This window comes from Hemitrygon akajei, chromosome 3, assembly GCF_048418815.1.
Source record: "Hemitrygon akajei chromosome 3, sHemAka1.3, whole genome shotgun sequence".
NCBI classification, from domain to species: Eukaryota; Metazoa; Chordata; class Chondrichthyes; order Myliobatiformes; family Dasyatidae; genus Hemitrygon; species Hemitrygon akajei.
Window position 1 is genome coordinate 101,982,114 of NC_133126.1, and position 20,800 is coordinate 102,002,913.

Here is a 20,800-nt window from a genome sequence, read left to right on the forward strand (position 1 = left end):
CCTATCACTTGTGCCCACCTGCAACTCAGACCCCTCTGTCCCTTGGCTGAACCCCGCTTCATCCCTTGCAGGGTCCCACTGCAAGTGAGGCTGTCCACAGATAGAATGCCTGATTTCACCTGACTCAGCATGAGAAGCGGAGTCTCAATCAGTGGGGAGTTAGCAAAAGGCAGCATATACCACACCTCCATGTCCTCATCCTCCGAATCAGTATCCCACTCAGGAGCGGGGCCTGCCTAATCTCTCCTGCTGTGGTCCTTCAGTCGCGCTGTGTCACCACAGAGTTCTCTTACTAGTGGTAGGCTCCAGGTTAGGCTCTGGGTCGGCCTGCACCTCATGTTCCAGAGGCAGAAGGTGGTTCCAATGGAGAACCTTGACAGACCATTCTCATCCTCTGGTTTCATCCGGAAAACTGGTACGTTTGGCATCTGACTCTCCACCACATAGGGCATAGCTGTCCAGTGGTCAGCCAACTTATCCTTCCCAGGTAGCCCCAAATTCCTTACGTGGACTCGGTCGCCTGGCAGGAGTTGGCAGAGCCTCACCTTTTGATCATCCCTCCTAATTCCTTGATTCTGCTTGGCGGCCATGACCCCAGCTAATTCATGAGCCTTTTTCAGTTCCCTTCTCATATCAGACACATCAGATAAGTCTTTGGTAATACGTCCCCCACGTGAGTCCCACAGCAAAGGTCAATGGGCAACCTCGCCTCACACCCAAACATCAGATAATATGACAAGTACAGGTTTCCCCCGCTATTCGAAGGTAGAGCGTTCCTATGAAATGGTTCTTAAGCCGGAATGTCGTAAAGTGAAGAAGCAATTGCAATTTATTTACATGGGGAAAAATTTGTGAGCGTTCGCAGACCCAAAAAATAACCTACCAAATCATGCCAAATAACTCTTAAAACCTAAAATAACAGTAACATATAGTAAAAGCAGGAATGATCTGATAAATACACAGCCTTATATAATGTAGGAATACTTTTCTGCAAGTATTGCAGTACTGTCCACCGCAGTGAAAATCTCATGCAAGCGCTCTCGGCAGCACTCATGGCAAAAAACACACGGCGCAAAGCGCTCCCAGCAGAAACACTCTTTCCAGTAACCTTAAAGCTATGAAGCTACTAAATAACACATAAAAATACACAGTCTATATAAAGTAGAAATAATCTATGTACAGTGTAGTTTTACTTACCAGAATCGAGAAGAGAGCGAGCACACTGATGATGGTGTGTTAGACTGAGTTGTCGGAGGTTGGGGTAGTGGGAGGTAGAGGAGACGGGTGTCATCTCATCATCGTCTGTTTCCATCAGGGCAGGCAGCTTATCTTCTATGCCTGCCTGCCTCAATGTCGAAGGTCAAGTTTCGTTGTCTGCTGTGGCTGATGTGGAAGGCTTGAAAAACGACAGTATGCTTGACTGCTTAGCCTCGCGCATTTTTCTATCATACGGTTCTTTGTAAGCACTCAAGCCATCTTGCAAATATGTTGTAAACCTACGTACCCTTTCAAAATTAAAGTCATACTTTTCTGCAATCATTGCAGCGTTGTCAATCTCAGCGAAAATCTCACGCAGTTGCTTCCCGTTCAGTTCCTGGACGTCTTCACTTTCACTACTGCGTTCGGCTTCAATTGTTATCTTTTCCTCTTCATCTGTCAGTTCTTGGTCATGGGATGCCAAAACCTCTTCAACATCATCTTCGTCAACTTCCACAAACCCTTAGCCAAACTCACTTTGTCCTTACTTTGTTCACCATGATCGAAACACTTAATTATGTCTAGTTTTACGCTAAGTGTAACAACCTTACGCACTCTTTTAGGCTTTTCCGAAACCTTAGAACTCATCTTGCTAACAGATGCACAAAATAAATCGACATAAAGACAGATGCTCACAGGCATGTGTTTAAGCAATGAATGCAGTTCCGGGGGAGGAACTTGACAGCTCAATGCGCGTGCTGCCTTTTTCGTAACAGTGAAAACACCTTCTGTTAGCAAAAACAGATAACTAATGTAGGTCTTTCATATCAGTGAGTTGAAGTAAAGCGAACGTTCGAAAAACGGGGGACACCTGTACCAGCTAACTTTATTTTGGGTACAGTGTCCAATATGTTGATTCCACCTGCTCTTGTTGATCTTCAGGGTCCCGAGCATGTCTAACAGGGTCCGATTAAACCTCCCAAGCTGGGAGTCATCCTGCGGGTAATAAGGCGTGGTCCTCAACTTCTCGACTTCAAGCATGCTCGGTAACTCATGGACAAACTTACTCTCAAAATCCTGTCCCTGATCACTATGATTTGGCTGGAAAGGCCATAATAAATTAAATACTTCTCCCATAACACTTTGGCCTCCATGGACACCTTGTGGTCCTTGGTAGGGAAAGCCTGTGCATATCTGGTGTAGTGATCTGTGATGACTAAGACATTCGCCATGTTGCAGGCATCTGCCTTTATTGACAGGAAATCCATACACACCAAGTCAAGGGGCCCTGCACTCTGCAAGTGGGACAACGGAATGGCCCTCGTAGGCAGCATCTTCCTTCGTATGCATCAAATGGACAACTTGCAGTATTCTTCAAGTTCCAGCTTCATCCGCAGCCAGAAGAACCAGTCTCTGAACAATCTATAGGTGTTTTCAACCCCCAAATTTCCAGAACCATCATGAAATGACTTCAACACAATCCTCTAATACTTCTCAGGCAGAACCAACTGGGAACGGCAAGGTTGGTCCAGAGGTGATGTAACCCGGTAAGAGATCTGGTTCCTCAACTCCAACCTGGTCCATTCTCTCTGTAATGGAGGCACCGCAGTGTGTTTTGTCTTCACCACCTGAGTGATGACTCCCTTTTTGATCGCTGATCAAATTGTACCGATGCCCGGGTCATCTCGCTGAGCCGCTGCCACTTCCCCAGGACTCAATTCCGGCAACTGGTTTGTCTTCAAAGCAGTCAGGTTACAGTAAACTTGTGGAATAGCGTCATCAGAAGTTCCCAATTGATCTACTGCTCAATCCTGCCCTTGCTTTCCATCTGCCTTCACCATGATGGCGAACTGGCACATGGCTTTCACCCCCAAGACAGTAATGCTCTCCCACTCTTTGTCTCTGTCCAGCCCTTCATGTGCACATTGGGACAAAGCATCAGTGTTCCTCCTTCCTGGCTGGTACTTAAGGCTAAAACCATAGGCAGACAACGCCACCAACCACGGATGGCCTGTGGCAATCATTTTTGCCACAGTCAGGATATAAGTTGGGGGATTGTTGTCCGTCCTCACCTCAAACTTGGCACCACAGACATAGTCACTCAGCTTATCCACCATAGCTCATTTCAATGCCAGAAACTCCAACTTGTGCATGGGATAGTTTTTCTCAGAGGGCAACAGACTCCATCTGGCACCTGTCCTAATCCTGATACAGGAAATCTCCTAAGCCTCTCTACTGGCATCCGTATGCAGTACATACAGCAATCGAGGGTCTGCAAAAGCTAGTACTAGTGCCTGGGTCAGCATCTCCTCTAGCAACCGAAAGGCCTCTTCACATTTCACATCCCACCTCAGTCCAAAAGGCTCCGAAGGGCTAACATACTCTTTACTCTCCTCTCCTTTTGTCCTCCTCCCTTTCTTCCCCAAGGTAGGGTAACCAAACAGAAGCTGATTCAACGGGTAACTCATTTTCGCAAAGCCCTTCTCAAACCTCCAATGGTATCCACAAAACCCAAGGAACAAGCCAAAAGCGCTCACAGTCTGGGGCCTTGGCCAGATGTCACCGCTTCTATCTTAGATGGATCTCAAGCTACTCCGTCCTGTGAAACTATGTGCCAAACATAGCCAACAGACGTCTTGCAGAACTGGCACTTGTCCAGGGTAAGTTTTAACCCTTCAGCTTTCAGGCAGCTCAGCACCTTCAGTAGCCTCACTTCATGTTCTTCCAAGGTGGACCGAAACATTATGAGGTCATCCAGATACACCAATACCTCAAGCAAGTTCATATCCCCACCGTTTTCTCCATGACACGCTGGAAAATCGCAGGGCCTATCAATATGCCCTGGGGCATCCTTTCGAACTAGAAGAATCCCAGTGGACATATAAATACTGTCTTCTCTTTGTCAGCCTCCTTCGTGGGGATCTGGTTATATCCACTCCTCAAGTCTAGCACACTGAAGCACTTCACACCATTCAGACAGGCCAGCACGTCTTCGATCCTTGGGACCATATATTGGTCGGGAATGGTATGCCTATTCAGAGTCCTAGAGTCTACACACATCTGCACCATTCTTCTTTCCGGCCACTACTACTAGGACGCGTAGGGGCTTTGGGACTTGGTGATGATCCCAGCTTCCTTCAACTGACACAAATGCTGCTGAACATCTTCCACTTCTGTAGGGGCCAGTCACTGTGATCTCTCTGTCAACAGGGTGTCCTCAGTCACCTGGATAGTGTGATGAGCGCTTTTAGGATAACCCACGTCAAACTCATCAGTGGAAAAGACACCTTCCAGCTTCAATATCTTCTCTACCAACCTCTTCCAACCCGCAGGTACAGGTTTCCCCCGCAATCCGAAGGTAGAGCATTCCTATGAAACCGTTTGTAAGCTGAAATGTCGTACAGCGAAGAAGCAATTACCATTAATTTATATGGGAAAAATTTTTGAGCGTTCCCAGACCCAAAAAAATAACCTACCAAATCAAACCAAATAACACCAACAAATAGTAAAAGCAGGAATGATATGATAAATATACAGCCTATATAAAGTAGAAATATTGTATGTACAGTGTAGTTTCACTTATCAAACTCGAGAAGACAGCGAGACAAAATCAATTTGGAGGAAAAAAAATCGGCGCGTACACACCTACGCACGTACACGCATGCACAAACAACTGCCTGCACAAGGCTTCATGGTCATTGTAGTCTTTCTTGGGGTAAACACATGTATAAAGTGGGTGTCTTTTTTTCGTAAAAGCGAAAATACTCTTTGGTTAGCGAAAACAGGTACTAATGTAGGTCTTTCGTAACAGCGAGCTGTCGTAAAGTGAACATTAAAAAGACGGGGGCCACCTGTACTGGGGGAGTCCCTGAAGTTGAATGACTCAGCGGTCAACTTTCCCCCTTTTCCACTAGTTTCTCCCTGACTTGGCTCACAGGGACACAAGACATTACCGTCACCGGGAAAAGATGTGCCGGGGCATCCCCCGCTTGAAGGTGACCTCCCTCTTCATTGTGTTCCTGACAGTCACTGCCATCCTGTTCGTCTGTAGAACTGAGGGTTTCTGAAGTTCGGGCCTCACCAGTACCCCAGCAGCCATTCCCGACTCCTCTTCGTGGTCTTCTGGAGCATCCACCAAGAAGGTCTCACCTTCAGGCATTCCAGGAAATATGGGGTTTCCCATTATTCTCGTTAATTCCCAGGGCTGTAACACAATTGGCTTGGACTGGGTGAACCACACAGTCCCTCATCTAAACTCGTTGTCCGGCCCACTGCAGACAAGCACTTCCTCAAAAACAGCTTGAAACACCAGGTGAACAGACAGTGTTCTCAGGAAGCTCTCCAGCTTACTCCTTGCAGGCTCCCATGAGTCTCCTCACAACAGGAGTGTTGGTCCCCACAAGAATTGAAACACCAACTCTCTCAATGGGATCCGGACAAACTAGCGCTAATGTATCAAGGACCTCAGCCACTCTCACATCGTCCTCTGAAAATTCTAGCTTCACTGACAAATAGCCATCATACGGATAATCACCCGAAGTAAGACCCCAGATCTCTAGTGTACTGAATGGCGTCAATGGTAAATGCATCAAATACTGTTTGTAAAATGAACATTACAGCAAAGTGACCTGCGACCCTGTGTCAAGTATGGCTCTAGCATAACTACCCTCTTATCTGTAGCAATACACTGGAGCTTGGCCCCACTAAGCCTTCAGGAATAGAGTTTTTTTGCTTTAGATTGTGCCTTAATATATTGCTGGGAATGTGTTCCCTGCAATATGCCAGGCCATCCCCCTCTGGGTCTCTTTTAAGTTTTCCCAACAGCTTTCTCTGCCTAGGTACTCGGGGGCTCACTCTCTGAAAGGTTGCCTGTCGTTCACACTCCCGCCTGAAGTGTCCCTCTTCACCACAGTTATAACAAACAACACTGGCCACTCCCCTTCTTGTGTGACACTGGCTGCTAGCAGCCCTCCATATAATCCGTCCGCTTAGAGGATCCACCTCCCTATCAGCTCCATCATATGGGGGGGGAGGGCACTCCTGCTGATAACAACCAGGACATCTCAGTTCTCAACTCTGCCACAATCTCCTCTACTACTCCCTGGGGCAGGCTATCCATGGTCACTTCATCTCAGGGGACCACTACCGAGGACTGTACCCTGCTGATGGAGGCCTCCCACACCTGTGGCATATTCTCCTCCTCTCATGCTTCTCAGATCAGCTCAACAAACGGGGGGGGGGGGGGGGTGGGGCAGGAGCACGTCTTAAGAGATAGTCGGAGACCCCAAGCGATCAGGTCCTGGGACTGGGCACCCATTGCTACCTGGTCCTTTCTTAACTGATCCACCTCAGCCGTCTGAATGGCCCCTCTATGCCACAAGCAATGTAGCTGCCTCTCTAGTCGAAAAATGTAGGCAAAAAGCTTCTCCCCTTTCTCCTGACACGTTCTGAAACCCCGCCGTGAGCTCCATTGGGCTTCCTGTCATGCCAAACACATTTTCCAATGCTCCCATGTAATCGGCAGCCTTGGCTAGGGGATACTGGGACTTCGTGGCTCTCGCCACATCAGCGGCCTGCCTCCTCAAACGCTCAACCAAGCTCTGTCGCTTTACGTCAATGGAGCACTGCCACTCATCTAACAAATGAGAGGTCTGCTCCACCCAAGCCTCATACTCCTCTTCCCCTTTAGGGGTGGGCTTCATTCCTGAGAACAGGCAGAGCCTTCTGTAGCTGGGACTTTGGACCTGGGCATTTTTCCATTTATTTGCCAGAGAGATAAGGGCGGATACTAACATAGAATTCTCACTCTTCCCTGGGCGACAGGGACTAATTAGACATTCCAAATCCGACCACTCCTTCCCCTCACTGCTCAGAAATGATATAACCCTGTCTTTCAAGTCTCCATCCCCAGCTATGGGAAACTCAGCCCACTCTGCTACACTCTCTTCCTCCCTACAGTATGGACAGTCCACGGCCCCACCTCACCTGGGCAGCTCCAATGCTGTTACGTCAATGCTAGTCTGCAGTAAAACAAGGTTGGTACCTGCCATTTTATCAAACCTCCGTCCAACAATCGTAATTTTGCCGACAACTTTAACAGTACATAACAGGCGAATTAACAATTCATCCAGAGTATGAATATCTACCCCACTCAATACGCATGCATTAGTTACTGGTAACCCCGTGGATGAACACCACTGCTCCACCCCAATTGCATCCATACTAGCACAGACTTAAAACATACAACCCACTGGTTCAGTGCTCAGGGCAATCACACAGCATCCAACGAAATCAATCCCGGAACGAAACCCCCACAAATGTAACCTTCAGGTTAGGCCAGCTGCATTAATCGAAGGGAAGACTGTCTCCGGCCCCGCTAAACTTGAGAATTCTCATTTGTGTGGATGCTGCGTGATGTTTTCCCATTACAAATCAGTTACAGAAAATAACAGACAGTTCACCATATGCAATTAAACGATTCAGCTTTGTAATTCTTAATTTGACTAGAGGGTTAGTAAAGAAAAACAAAGAAAAGACCCATTTTAATGAAACAGTCTAATGTGCACATTGGAGTTCACGGTTTCTCCATCCATTAGTTCTCCATTGATTTCACCCAGGCGTTGTTGACTCCCAGCCCCATTCTATGTCCACTCCATCCTGCAGTCTACTATCTTTCCGTTCCGGCATCTTCTCTCTCCATGGTCCGACGAACAAAAGCCCGCGAATCCCTCGCTCTCAGGTACAGAAGAAAGAAAAACACTCCCCTCATTGGACAGCGTGCATTCCAAAGCCTCCATTAACTCTAATCATAACCCTAACACTGCTGCTACAGAGAAACCATTACATTAACAGTGAACCTTTCCCAGGGCATTACATATACAATTTACATCCTGAAATTCTTTTTCTTCGCGAGCACCCATGAAAACAGAGGAGTGCCCCAAAGAATAAATGACAGTTAAATTTTAGAACGCCAAAGCCCCCCCAAACTCCCCCCACCCATGCACAAGCAAGGCAATGACTCCCCTCCCCCCAACCAGCAAAAAAGCATCAGCACCCCCACCGAGCACGCAAGTATGTAGCAAAGCATCAGTAAAGACACAGACTTGCAGTACCCCAAAGCCTATTCATTCACCTGGTAATTCGGCATACAACAGTCAGTCTGTCTCTCCCCTCTCCCTCTCCCTCTCCCTCTCCCTCTCCCTCTCCCTCCCCCTCCCCCTCTCCCTCTCCCTCTCCCTCTCCCTCTCCCTCCCCCTCCCCCTCCCCCTCTCCCTCTCCCTCCCCCTCCCCCTCCCCCTCCCCCTCCCCCTCTGGAAAAAGAGGTGTCCCTATTTCACAGCAAGAAGGGAGACATAACAGAACAACTTGCTGATTTCTGGTGTTAAAAGTCTGTTGCATCGCTTTTTCCAAGCTCTGTGCTCTAGGCAGACAGCCAACAGCAAGCCCACTGCTTCCGATCTTTCTTGTCCTCCTGTGATGCATCAGTCAGCAGCAGCGGCACCAGCCTCGAATCAGCCCACCTCCAAAGGCGCGAAAATCTGGCATCCTGAAGGAGCGCTAGCCTTTCAGGCCATGTCCTTGGCATATCAAAAAGCAGGTGGTCATGAGACCCTGACAGCGGGTCCCATTCCTGCAAAGAACTGAAGTCAGAGTGTAACTCCAGGTCAGGGTCTTCAAAAGAACCTTGAAAGGGGAAAAAAAAAGAGATATCAAAGATAGAAATAGAGCTGTTTCCTAAGATGCAAGCAAAGGAATCGCGGTATAGTGCCATCATCACTCAGCTGTGCCTCTTCAGAAATCAAAGATGAAAAAGAAGTTGGGAGTCCTTGTGCAGGATTCGATAAAAGCTACTTTGCAGGATGGGTTGGTGGTAAGGAAGGTAAATGTAGTGTTAGCATTCATTGCAAGAAGGTTAGAAGGCAAGAGCAAGGATGTAATGCCAAGGCTTTAAAAGACATTGGTTAAACAGCACTTGGCGTATTGTGAGCAGTTTTGAACCCCTTATCTGAGAAAAGATGTGCTGGCATTGGCAAATTATCAGAGAAGTATCACAAAAATTATCCCAGGAATGAAAGGGTGAACAAATGAGGAATGTTTGATGGCCCTAGGCCTGTGCTCACTGGAACTTTGAAGAAGTTTGAAGGAAGGAATCTCATTTGAGCCTATTGAATATTGAAAGGCCTAGACAGAATTGATATAGAGAGGATGTTTCCTATGATGGGAGAGTCTAGGACCAGAGGACACAGCCTCAGAATACAAGAACGTCCTTTCAAAAAATATGAGAAGAAATTTCTCTAGCTAGAGGGCTGTGAATCTGTGGAATTCGTTGCTACAGGTGGTTGTGGGGGCCAATTCATTGGATATGTTTAAAGTGGAGTTTGATAGACACTCTTAATTAATCAGGGTGTCAAAGGTTATTGGAAGAAGGCAGGAGAATGGGTTTGAGAAGGATAATAAATCAACCATGCTGGAATGGTGCAGCAGACTTTTTAATTTTTTTTATTTATTTATCAAATTTTTAAGAGAATTACATAAAATGAATAGAATATTAGAATAGTGAAAAATTAATATTGGCCCTCCCCCTCCCCTTAACCCTCCCCCCCTTAGTTCCCTATCTGAAAAAAAGAAAAGAAAAAAGAAAGAAAGAATAAAGATAGAAAGATTGCCTGGATATCGGAGGATCCACCACATGCTCCATGGAGTTCTATTTTCCCCAAATAACTTATAATTTTACCTTCAAAGGACCTATATATTTAATCCTATCTTTTGTAGATAGGGGTGCCAAATTTTCAAAAATATATCATATTCATTTCTTAAATTATAAGTAATTTTTTCAAGTGGAATGCAGCTATATATTTCATTATTCCAACAATCCATAGTTAAATATGAATCTGATTTCCAAGTAACTGCAATAGCTTTTTTGGCTACTGCCAATGCAATTTTTATAAATTTTTTCTGATATTTATTCAATTTAGGTTTCAGTATTATCCTTTCAATATCACCTAGTAAAAATAATATTGGGCTATGTGGGAGTTGTATTCCAATAATTTGTTCCAGTAAAAGTCTTAAATTTATCCAAAACGGTTGAATTTTAGAACAAGACCAAGTAGAATGTAAAAAGGTACCAATTTCTTGATTACATCGAAAACATTGGTCAGATAAATTTGAATTTAATCTATTTATTTGCTGTGGTATATATAATTGATGTAAAAAGTTATATTGTACTAATCTAAGTCGGACATTTATTGTATTTATCATACTATCAAGACATAGTCTTGACCAATTTTTTTCATCAATTTTAATATTCAAATCAGTTTCCCATTTTTGTCTTGATTTTATGAATTCCTGGTTTAATTGTCTGTTTTTGAATCAAATTATACATACAAGATGTAAATTTTTTAATTTTTCCTTTTTGAATTAAGATTTCTATTTCATTAGGTTTTGGCATTAACATTGTTTGACCCAGTTTATCTCATAAATAGGCCTTTAATTGAAAATAACAGAAAAGAGTGTTATTTGATATTTTATAATTATTTTTTAATTGATCAAATGACGTCAATATACCTCCTTCAAAACAGTCAGCTATATATCTGATCCCTTTTTGAAACCAGTTATGTAAAAGTTGATTATCCATTGTGAAAGGAATAAGCCTATTTTGAATTAAGATTCTTTTTGCTAATAAGGATTTCTTTATTTCATCATCCATATTTACCTTATTCCAAAACTCAATCAAATGTCTTAATATAAGAGATTTTTTCTTTACCATATCCATTTGGATTCCCATTTATATATAAAATCTTCTGGTATATTTTCTCCTATCTTATCTAGTTCTATTTTAATCCATGCCAGTTTTTCTTCATCAAAAAAGATGCAATAAATCTAAGTTGATTTGCTTTGTAATAATTCTTAAAATTTGGAAGTTATAACCCTCCTAAATCAAATTTACATGTCAATTTTTCCAACGATATTCTTGACATCTTTCCTTTCCAAAGAAACTTCCTCACACATTTATTCAATTCTTGAAAAAACTTCTGAGGCAGTTATATTGGTAATGTTTGGAATAGATATTGTAATCTAGGAAATATATTCATTTTTACAGCATTAACTCTACCTATTAATGTTATTGGTAACATCATCCATTTATCAAGATCTTCTTTTATTTTTTTCAATAATGGCAAATAATTTAGTTTATATAAATTCTTTATATCATTATCAACTCTTATACCTAAATATTTTATACCATTTGTTGGCCATCTAAATTGAGTTACTAGTCGACATTGACTGTAATCTCCTTTGGTAAGGGGTAAAATTTCACTTTTATCCCAGTTTACTTTATACCCTGATATTTTCCCATGTTCTTCCAATCTAAAAGATAACTTTTGCAATGATTGCAATGGGTTTGTTAAATAAATCAGAACATCATCAGCAACTAAATTAACCTTATATTCTTCTTGGTTAACTCTGAAGCCCACAATATCTGAGTCCGTTCTAATTATTTCAGCTAATGGTTCTATCGCTAATACAAATAGGGCAGGTGATAATGGGCAGCCTTGTCTAGTTGACCTTGTTAAGTGGAATGATGTTGAAATTTGACCATTTGTCACTACTTTAGCTTGAGGACTAATATTTAAGGTTTTAATCCATTTTATAAAAGATTTTCCTAACTCATATTTTTCCAATACCTTAAATTAAAAAATCCCATTCCAATCTATCAAATGCTTTTTCTGCATCCAAAGCAACTGCCACACTCATTTCCTCTCTTTTTTTTTGTGCCAGATGAATTATGCTAAGTAACCGAGTTACATTATCCGTCGATTGTCTATTTTTAATAAATGTATTAATTTTGGTAAATATTTAGATATTCTATTTGATAAAATTTTTGCTATTATTTTATAATCTGTATTCAACAAAGAGATAGGCCTATATGATGTTGGTTTTAAAGGATCTCTTTTTTTTTGGCAATACTATTATGATCGCTGTCGAAAAAGATTGTGGGAGTTTATGCGTTCTTTCCACTTGATATATTAACTCCATAAAAGGAGGGATTAATAAATCTTTAAATTTTTTTTATAAAATTCAGGCGGAAAACCGTCTTCTCCTGGGGATTTATTACTCTGAAGTGATCCTAAAGCTTCTTCAACCTCTTTTAATGTAAAGGGCATATCTAGTCCTTTCTGTTCTTCCAAATTTAATTTTGGAAGTGTTATTTGTGATAAAAATTTGTCTTATCTCAGCAATCTCATTTTGTGATTCTGATTGATATAATTCGGAGTAAAATTTTTTTAAAGTTTCATTAATTTCTAAAGGTTTATAAGTAATCTTATTTGCACTTGTTCTAATTGCATTTGTTGTTTTGGAAGCCTGTTCTGTTTTCAACTGCCATGCAAGAATCTTGTGTGATCTTTCACCTAATTCGTAATATCTCTGTTTAGTTCTCATAATTACTTTTTCTGTTTGATACGTCTGGAGTGTATTATATTGTAATTTTTTATTGACAAGTTGTTTTCGTTTTTGTTCTGTCGTATATCTTGGGGATTCTTTTTCTAATTTTGTAATCTCTTTTTCTAATTGATCTATTTCTACCATATATTCCTTCTTAATTTTAGAAGTATAACTTATTATCTGACCCCTCAAATATGCTTTCATCGCTTCCCATAATACAAATTTATCCTCAACTGAATGTGAATTTGTATCAAAAAAAATTGGATGTTTTTTCATAAAATCACTAAAATCTTGACGTTTTAATAAAATTGAATTAAATCTCCATCTATAAATCAATTCCTCCTTATCCATCATTATCATTGTCATTATCAAGGGGGAATGATCTGACAGTATTCTTGCTTTATATTCCACACTTTTCACTCTATCCTGAATATTCTTTGATAATTGGAAAAATTCAATCCTTGAATAAGTTTTATGTCTATTTGAATAGAATGAATAATCTCTTTCTCTTGGATTAATTTTTCTCCATATATCAATCAGATTTAAGTCTTTCATTAATGATAAAGTTAACTTTATTACTTTTGATTTTGTAACAGCTTTAGTTGACCTATCTAGAACTGGGTCTAAACAAAAGTTAAAATCTCCACCTATTAATATTTTATCATGTGTGTCAGCCAAATTCAAAAAAACTTGTATGAATTTTGCATCATTTTCATTTGGTGCAAAAATGTTCATAAGAGTCCATAATTCCAAAAAGATTTGACAATGTATAATCACATATCTCCTCACAGAATCAATTAATACATTTTGTATTTTAATTGGTAAGGTTTTATTAACCAGAATTGCAACTCCCATCGATTTTGAATTAAATGAAGCTGCAATAACACTTCCAACCCAATCTCTCTTTAACTTCTGATGTTCTGTCTCTGTTAAATGTGTTTCCTGCAAAAAAGCTATATCTCCTTTCATTTTCTTAATATATGTTAAAACTCTTTTTCTTTTCACAGGTCCATTAAGTCCATTAACATTAAAACTTTAAAAATTAAGTAAATTTGTCATTCATACTACCTTGGGGAATCTCTTTAAAATTCTCCATGTTGCTATGTGTCTCTCCCCAATCATCCAGGCAAAAAAAAGAAAAATAGAAAAAAGATAATTGATATAGAGAAAAAAAACAAAGTACCCCCCCCCCACTAATGTTGTGAATAAAAAGAAACACAACATTACCCCCCTCCGTTTTATGGGTCATGGCAATTGCCATGATTGCGCACGTGAATCCCGCAGCCATCGATCAGAAGCTCCTCCAGCTCCCCCGCAAAGAAAGAAAAGAGAAAAAAAATATATATATAAGTGAAGAAGAAAAAAAATTAATGTCAATTATTTTCTTTTTCCTTGTTCCACTTCGATCATATAGTTAAAATATATTTGTGTTCTTCTACTCATAAATGTCCATCAAGTCCAATCCCTATCTCAATCTTCATCTTTAATCCATTTCATTTCTATAATTCTTTACTGCATCTCGTGAATATTAGGGAGTTCTTGTATGAATTTTTCCGCTTTCTGATGATCAGTAAAAAATCTTCTTTCTTCATCATCCAGAAAAATTATCAATGTTGCTGGGTAACTCAATATAAATTTATAACCCTTTTCCCATAAGGATTTTTTCACTGGATTAAATTCCTTCCGCCTCTTCAAAAGGTCGTAACTTATGTTAGGATAAAAAAGAACTCTTTTCCCTTCTATCATCAATGGCCCATTTCTCTTTCTGGCACCCTGAGCAGCTGCCTTCAAGATCTTTTCTTTATCTTGATATCTTAAACATTTTATCAAGATTGATCGTGGATTTTGATCTTGTTGAGGTTTTGGTCTTAATGCTCTGTGAGCCCTTTCAATTTCAATTAGCTGACTTCCCTATTCCATTTCCAAAGTTTCCGGAATCCATTTTTGAAAGAATTTTATTGAATCTTCTCCCTCCATACCTTCTTTAAGACCAACAATTTTAATGTTGTTTCGTCTGCTAAAATTTTCAAGCACATCTACTTTTTCCAACAACTGTTTTCTTTCTGATGTCCAGGCAAGAATATTATCTTCCATCTTATCCATTCTTTCAGTGTTGTCTCCCATTTTTTCTTCCGACTTTTTAACTTTCTTGTTCATCTTCTTTTGTTTTTTCACCACTTTATCAAGCGTAATCTTCACATTTCTAATATCTGTTTTTATTACTTTTAATTCATGCATTATTTGTATCAGGACTTCTCTTATGTCTCCAGAAAAATTTCCACCTTTAATTTCCTCCTGTTCTTCTTCTTCGTCTGTTTCTTCATCTGTGTTTTCCAGAGAATTTGATTCTACTTCCGATTCACTTTCATTTTCACTTCCAGTCGCAGTTGGAACTTGTAGTTCTGTTTGCACCTGTTTGTGCATACTCGTTTCTTCACGCATGCGCCGTTCTTGCTGTTTCTTCTTAGAGACTGTCGATAATGCCGCAGCTTCCTGCCCTGCACCATCAGAGGGGGCAAGTACTTCGCCGGGAAGAGATCTAACTTGAGTACAAGGCTCCGCCAAGACGGCCGGGCCTTCTTCCCCGCCGACTCACGCTGTCTTCAAAGTAGTAGTTCTCTTCTGTTTCTGTTTAGGAGACATATCCAAAGATAATCCTGAGTTGTTTATAAGTAGTTTCTAGAAGGTATTAATTAACTCTTCTTCACTTAAACTTTGTTTTATTACTTTTTACGGGAGAGCTGGAATCCCACGTCTCGATCCTACGTCATCACGTGACGTCCCCCCTGGTGCAGCAGACTTGATGGACTGAATGGCTTAATTCTGGTCTTAAGTATATGGTTGTATGGTGTACTTTATTAGTCAAGGAGTTGAGTTGAAGAGTCAGGAAGTTAATGTTGCAGCTTTATAATACTCTAGTTAGGCTTAATCTGGAATATTGTCTTCAGTTCTATTTTGCTCCATTATAGGAAACGTTGCAGCTTTGGAGAGGATACAGAAGTGATGTACTGGGGTGTTGTCTTGATTAGAGAGTGTGTGCAATAAGACATTTATCAGGATTGGATTGTTTTCTCTGCAGAGGCTGAGGGGAGATCTTGTAGATATTTATTAAATTATGAGGCACAGTTAGAGTAGACAGCCAATATCTTTTCTCCCAGGGTTGAAATGTCTAATACCAAATGACATGCATTTAAGGTGACGGGGGTAACTTTATTTCTACAGTGGTGGGTGCCTGGAATGCACTGACACAGAGGATAATAGAGACATTCATAAGGCTCTTGGATAGGCACCCAAAAATGCAGGAAATGAAAAGATATGTTCATTGTGTAGGCAGCAGTGATTGCCTTTGTTGGGCATTTGATGACTAATTAGCAGAATATCATGGGCCGAAGAGACCTACTGTGTCCTGTACAGTTTATGTTGTTCAGGATGCTAATCCACCCATCTGTGTTTTTTCTCCAAATTATTGATATATCACAAACAACAGAGGTAACAGCACTGATCCTTGTGCAACACACTGGTCATAGACCTCTAATCAGAACACCAGCTTCCACCCCTACTGTCAGTTCTGAATCCAAGCTTACAGTTTACCTTGGATCTGCATCTATATCTTCTGAATCAAATCTGCTTTATCAAGTGCCTTATTGAAGTCTATATAGATAATGTTCACTGCCTTGCCTTCCTCGTGCACCTTCATCACCAAAAAAAACTTGGTTTGTGTCAAAAAAGTTTAAGGTATGACCTACCTACCCTGCACAAAGCCATGCTGACTGTCCCTTTGTAAATGTACATGAATCCTATCCCTCAATGTCCTCTTCAGTAGCAACCCTACAACTGTTGTGAGTATGATCTTCATTTTTACATTCTCTATCATCTACGGAGCAAGTGGGATTAGTGTAGGTAAGTGGTTGGCATGGACATGGTGGGCCAAAGGGCCTGGTTCCATGCTCTGTGACTCTGGCTGCCATTGAATAAGTTGCCTGAAATATAGCTCAAAGGAAAGTTTTAAATAAAGAATGCAATGTTTGCTTAATCCATTGTACTTTTTGCTGAGATGTGTGCACTTTTATTGCATTTGTTTTCTATTTCTGAAAAAAATGATATCATGGGAACTGCTTCATAAAAGAATGGAAGTTTTAAAAAAGACTTCACACATCACCTTTCAAAGCTTTGGAGATTTCATAGTAATTTACAGTCAATATTCTATCATTTATTCAATAGGAAAGCCTAAAAGGTGATTTAACCACAGTGAAATGCTGCAACTAATATTAACCGGACAAGGTTTAACCAGGAACAGAGAATATTATCAGGGCATATCTTGGCATGGAACAGGGATACTCGGCACATGCCATCTCCCTAGCCCTCCACTCATCCCTAGAGCGTCGGGCAGGAAAGACCCTTATGTCAGACTATTTATTGAGTACAGCAATGCACCTCCAAACTCCAAGATCTGGAACTCAACACTTTTCTTTGCAATTGGATCTTTGACTTCCTGCCAGACAGTAATCACAAGGATAGGCTGCAACTCCTTCACCGTGATTATTCCCCGAGTCTGCAAATCTTTGTCCGGTAAGATAGTGCCATTAAGTGGCAACTCTTTGTATGCAGCTCTGATGGGAATCATCAAATATTTCTGTTTAGGACTACTACAGCTGAAATCCAGAGTCAAGGCAATGGGTACTTAGTAATCAGCATTATTTTAAAACTCAAAATCAACAAACCTGAAATGGCAGACTCAGGTTGCAAATGCAGTTCTCCTTTAAGAAAAAAGAAGCAGGTTGACACACAGGTATGATTGAAATGCAGAGGCCTCAGACTTCCACTCCCAACTATCCTGCTGGTGAATGTACCGTGTCTGCAAAATAAAGTTGAAAATCTCAGAGCAAGATTGCTATATTATAGGGACATCAGGGATGACTGTGTACTCTGCTTTACAGAAACACTGGCATTTTCAGCCTAATAGTTTCACCATTCTCCACAGAGAAATGACAGCTCAGTGTTTTGAAGGCAGAGGAGGTTGGAGTATGCTTTATGCTTTATTAACTCATTGTGATGCACAAATGTAGTGGTTCTGCCTCAGTCCTGTTTACCCAACCTGGAACAATCGGTCAAAAGCGGTCAAATATTGTCCATTTTATTTGCTGAGTGAGTTTTCCACCATCATGCTGGTAGTGGTGTACATTTCACCTCAAGCCAAAATCAGGCAGGCATTGGAGGACCAGAGCACTGTGATTAGCAGCCACAAAATAGCTTGAAGTTTCTGAACAACTACCACAAACATCTCACTTGTGGAGTCAGAATAGCAAACACTGTTTGACCACCATCAAGAACAGTTACTGTGCCATCCCACGCTCACACTTTGGAAAGTCCAATCACCTAGTTGTACTTCCTATCCCAGTGTATAGGCAGAGACTAAAGACTGCAGCACCAGTCATGAGGGTCAAGAAGGTATGATAAAGGGAGGTGGAGTGGACAATATTCCAGAATTCAAAGCTCTAAATAAATTTAGTATCAAAGTACCATAGAACATTACAGCATTATAGTACTATTCTATTACAGCACAGTACAGGCCCTTCAGCCCTCCATGTTGTGCCAACCCATATAATCCTTAAAAAGAAGTACTAAACCCACACTACCCCATAACCCTCTATTTTAAGTACATATATGTTACCATATACAACCCCCAGATTTGTTTTCTTGTGGGCACACTCAGTAGATCCAATAACTATAATAGAATCGATGAAAGACTGCACCCAACAGAGTACCAGTGTGCAAAAGACAAACCTACAAATACAAAAAAAAGAAATAATAATAAATATGCAATAAATATTGAGAAGATGAGGTGAAGAGTCCTTGGAAGTGAGTCCATAGGTTGTGGAAACTATTCAGTGAAGGGGCAAGTGAAGTTATCCCCAATGATTTAACATCCTGATGGTTGAGATGTAATAACTGTTCCTGAACCTGGTAGTGCAAGTCCTGAGGCTTTCGTACCTGCTTCCTGATGGCAGCAGCGAGAAGAGAGCATTTCCTGGGTGGTGAGGAATCCTGATAATGGATGGTGGTTTCCTATGACAGTGTTTCATGTAGAAATGCTCAATAATAGGGAAGGCTTTACCTGTGATGAACTAGGCAGAATCCACTACATTTTGTAGGATTTTTCATTCAAGGGCATTGGTGTTTGCATAGCAGGCTGTGATGTATCCAGTCAATATACTCTTCACTATGCATCTATAGAAGTTAGATATTATGCCAAATCTTTGCATACTTTTAAGGAATAGCAGCCCTGGCTTTAATGCTGTGGTACAGTTTCCTGGATGGTAGCAGCTGGAATAGATTGTGGTTGGGGTGACTTGGGTCCCCAGTGATCCTATGGGCCCTTTTTTCATACCTGTCTTTGTAAATGGCCTGAATCATGGGAAGTTCACAACTGCAGATGTGCTGGGCTATCTGCACCACTCTCTGCAGTCCTGCGATTAAGGGAGGTACAGTTCCCATACCAGGTAGTGATGCAGCCAGTCAGGATGCTCTCAGTTGTGCTCCTGTAGAAAGTCCTTAGGATTTGGGGGCCCATTCCAAACTTCCTCAACCTTCTGAGGTGAAAGAGACACTGTTGTGCCTTTTTCACCACACAGCTGGTGTGTACAGACCATGTGAGGTCTTCAGTGATGTGGATGCTGAGGAACTTAAAGCTGTTTACCCTCTCAACCCCAGATCCATTGATGTCAATAGGGATTAGCCTGTCTCCATTCCTCCTGTAATCCACAACTGGCTCCTTTTTGCGACATCGAGGGAGAGGTTATTTTCTTGACACCACTGTGTCAGAGAGATGACTTCTTCCCTGTAGGCCACCTCATTATTGTTTGAGATTAGGCCAATCAATGTAGTGTCAGCAGCAAATTTAATTAGCAGATTAGAGCTGTGGGTGGCGACATAGTCATGGGTATGCAGGGAGTAAAGGAGGGGACTTAATACACAGCCCTGAGGGGCTCCTGTGTTGAGAGTCAGAGGTGTGGAGGTGAGGGAGTCCACTCTTACTATCTGCCGGCAATCTGACGGGAAGTCCAGGATCCAGCTGCATAAGGCAGGGTACTGTCTTTGGTGCTCCCAGCCTGTATATTGGTGAGACCCGACTTTGATTGGGAGATCACTTTGTTGAGTATCTATGCTCCGTCCGCCAGGACAAGCGGGATCTCCCAGTGGCCGCCCATTTTAATTCCACTTCCCATTCCCATTCCAAATGTCCATCCATGGCCCTCTTCAATATTGTGATGAGGCCACACTTAGGTTGGAGAAACAACACCTATGTTCTGTTTGGATAGCCTCCAACCTGATGGCATGAACATCAATTTCTCAAACTTCCAGTAATTCCCCCACAACCCTGTCTCCATTTCCCATCCCCTTTTCCCTCTCTCACCTTGTCTCTTTGCCTGCCCATTGCTTTCCTCTGGTGCTCCTCCCCTCTTTTTCTTTCTTCCATGGCCTTCTGTCTCTTTCACCAATCAACTTCCCAGCTGTTTACTTCATCCATACCCCTCCCCCCCCAACCTTTTAAATCTACTCCTCAGCTTTTTTTCTCCAGTCCTGCCAATGGGTTTCGGCCGGAAACATTGACTGCACTTTTTTCCATGGATGCTGCCTGGCCTGCTGAGTTCCTCTAGCGTTTTGTGTGTGTAGCTTTTAACTCTTCCGTTTGGAACTGTAGCAATGGATTGTGGCAGTGTGTAGGGGATAAGTTTGGGGAAATATGAAAGTTTGATTCCAACACTGGCTGCATTTATAAGGAATCAGGATTTATGGGTACTTGAAATGAGAAAAGTAGGATGTAGTATTTTTTTCTTTGTAGTGCAAGCTTTATTTCTGAATTGTTGAAATGTTTGTGTCCATAGGCCTTGACTATTAGGTGTATATCAGGGGTCTTGTGGCTTTGTTTCTGCAGTTGAAAATGCTGTGTAAAAATGAAACATGATTAAGTACAATTTCATTTTGTCGCAGTGTATTTGGGATAAAGTAACCTCCAGCCTGATGGCATGAATATCGATTTCTCCTTCCAGTAAAATGCTTTCCCTTCCCTCCCCTCTTCTTCTATTTACTCTGGCCTCTTGGCTCTTCTTACCTATCTATCACCTCCTCCTCCCCTTTCTTCTATGATCCACTCCCTTCT

The 20,800-nt window shown here is 41.6% G+C and overlaps 1 protein-coding gene across 8 annotated transcripts in view; it reads left to right on the forward strand.

Moving 5' to 3' along the window:
* Positions 1-20,800, forward strand: part of numb (NUMB endocytic adaptor protein) — a 251,647-nt gene that overhangs the window by 158,401 nt on the left and 72,446 nt on the right. The gene's annotated exons all lie outside the window — the stretch shown is intronic.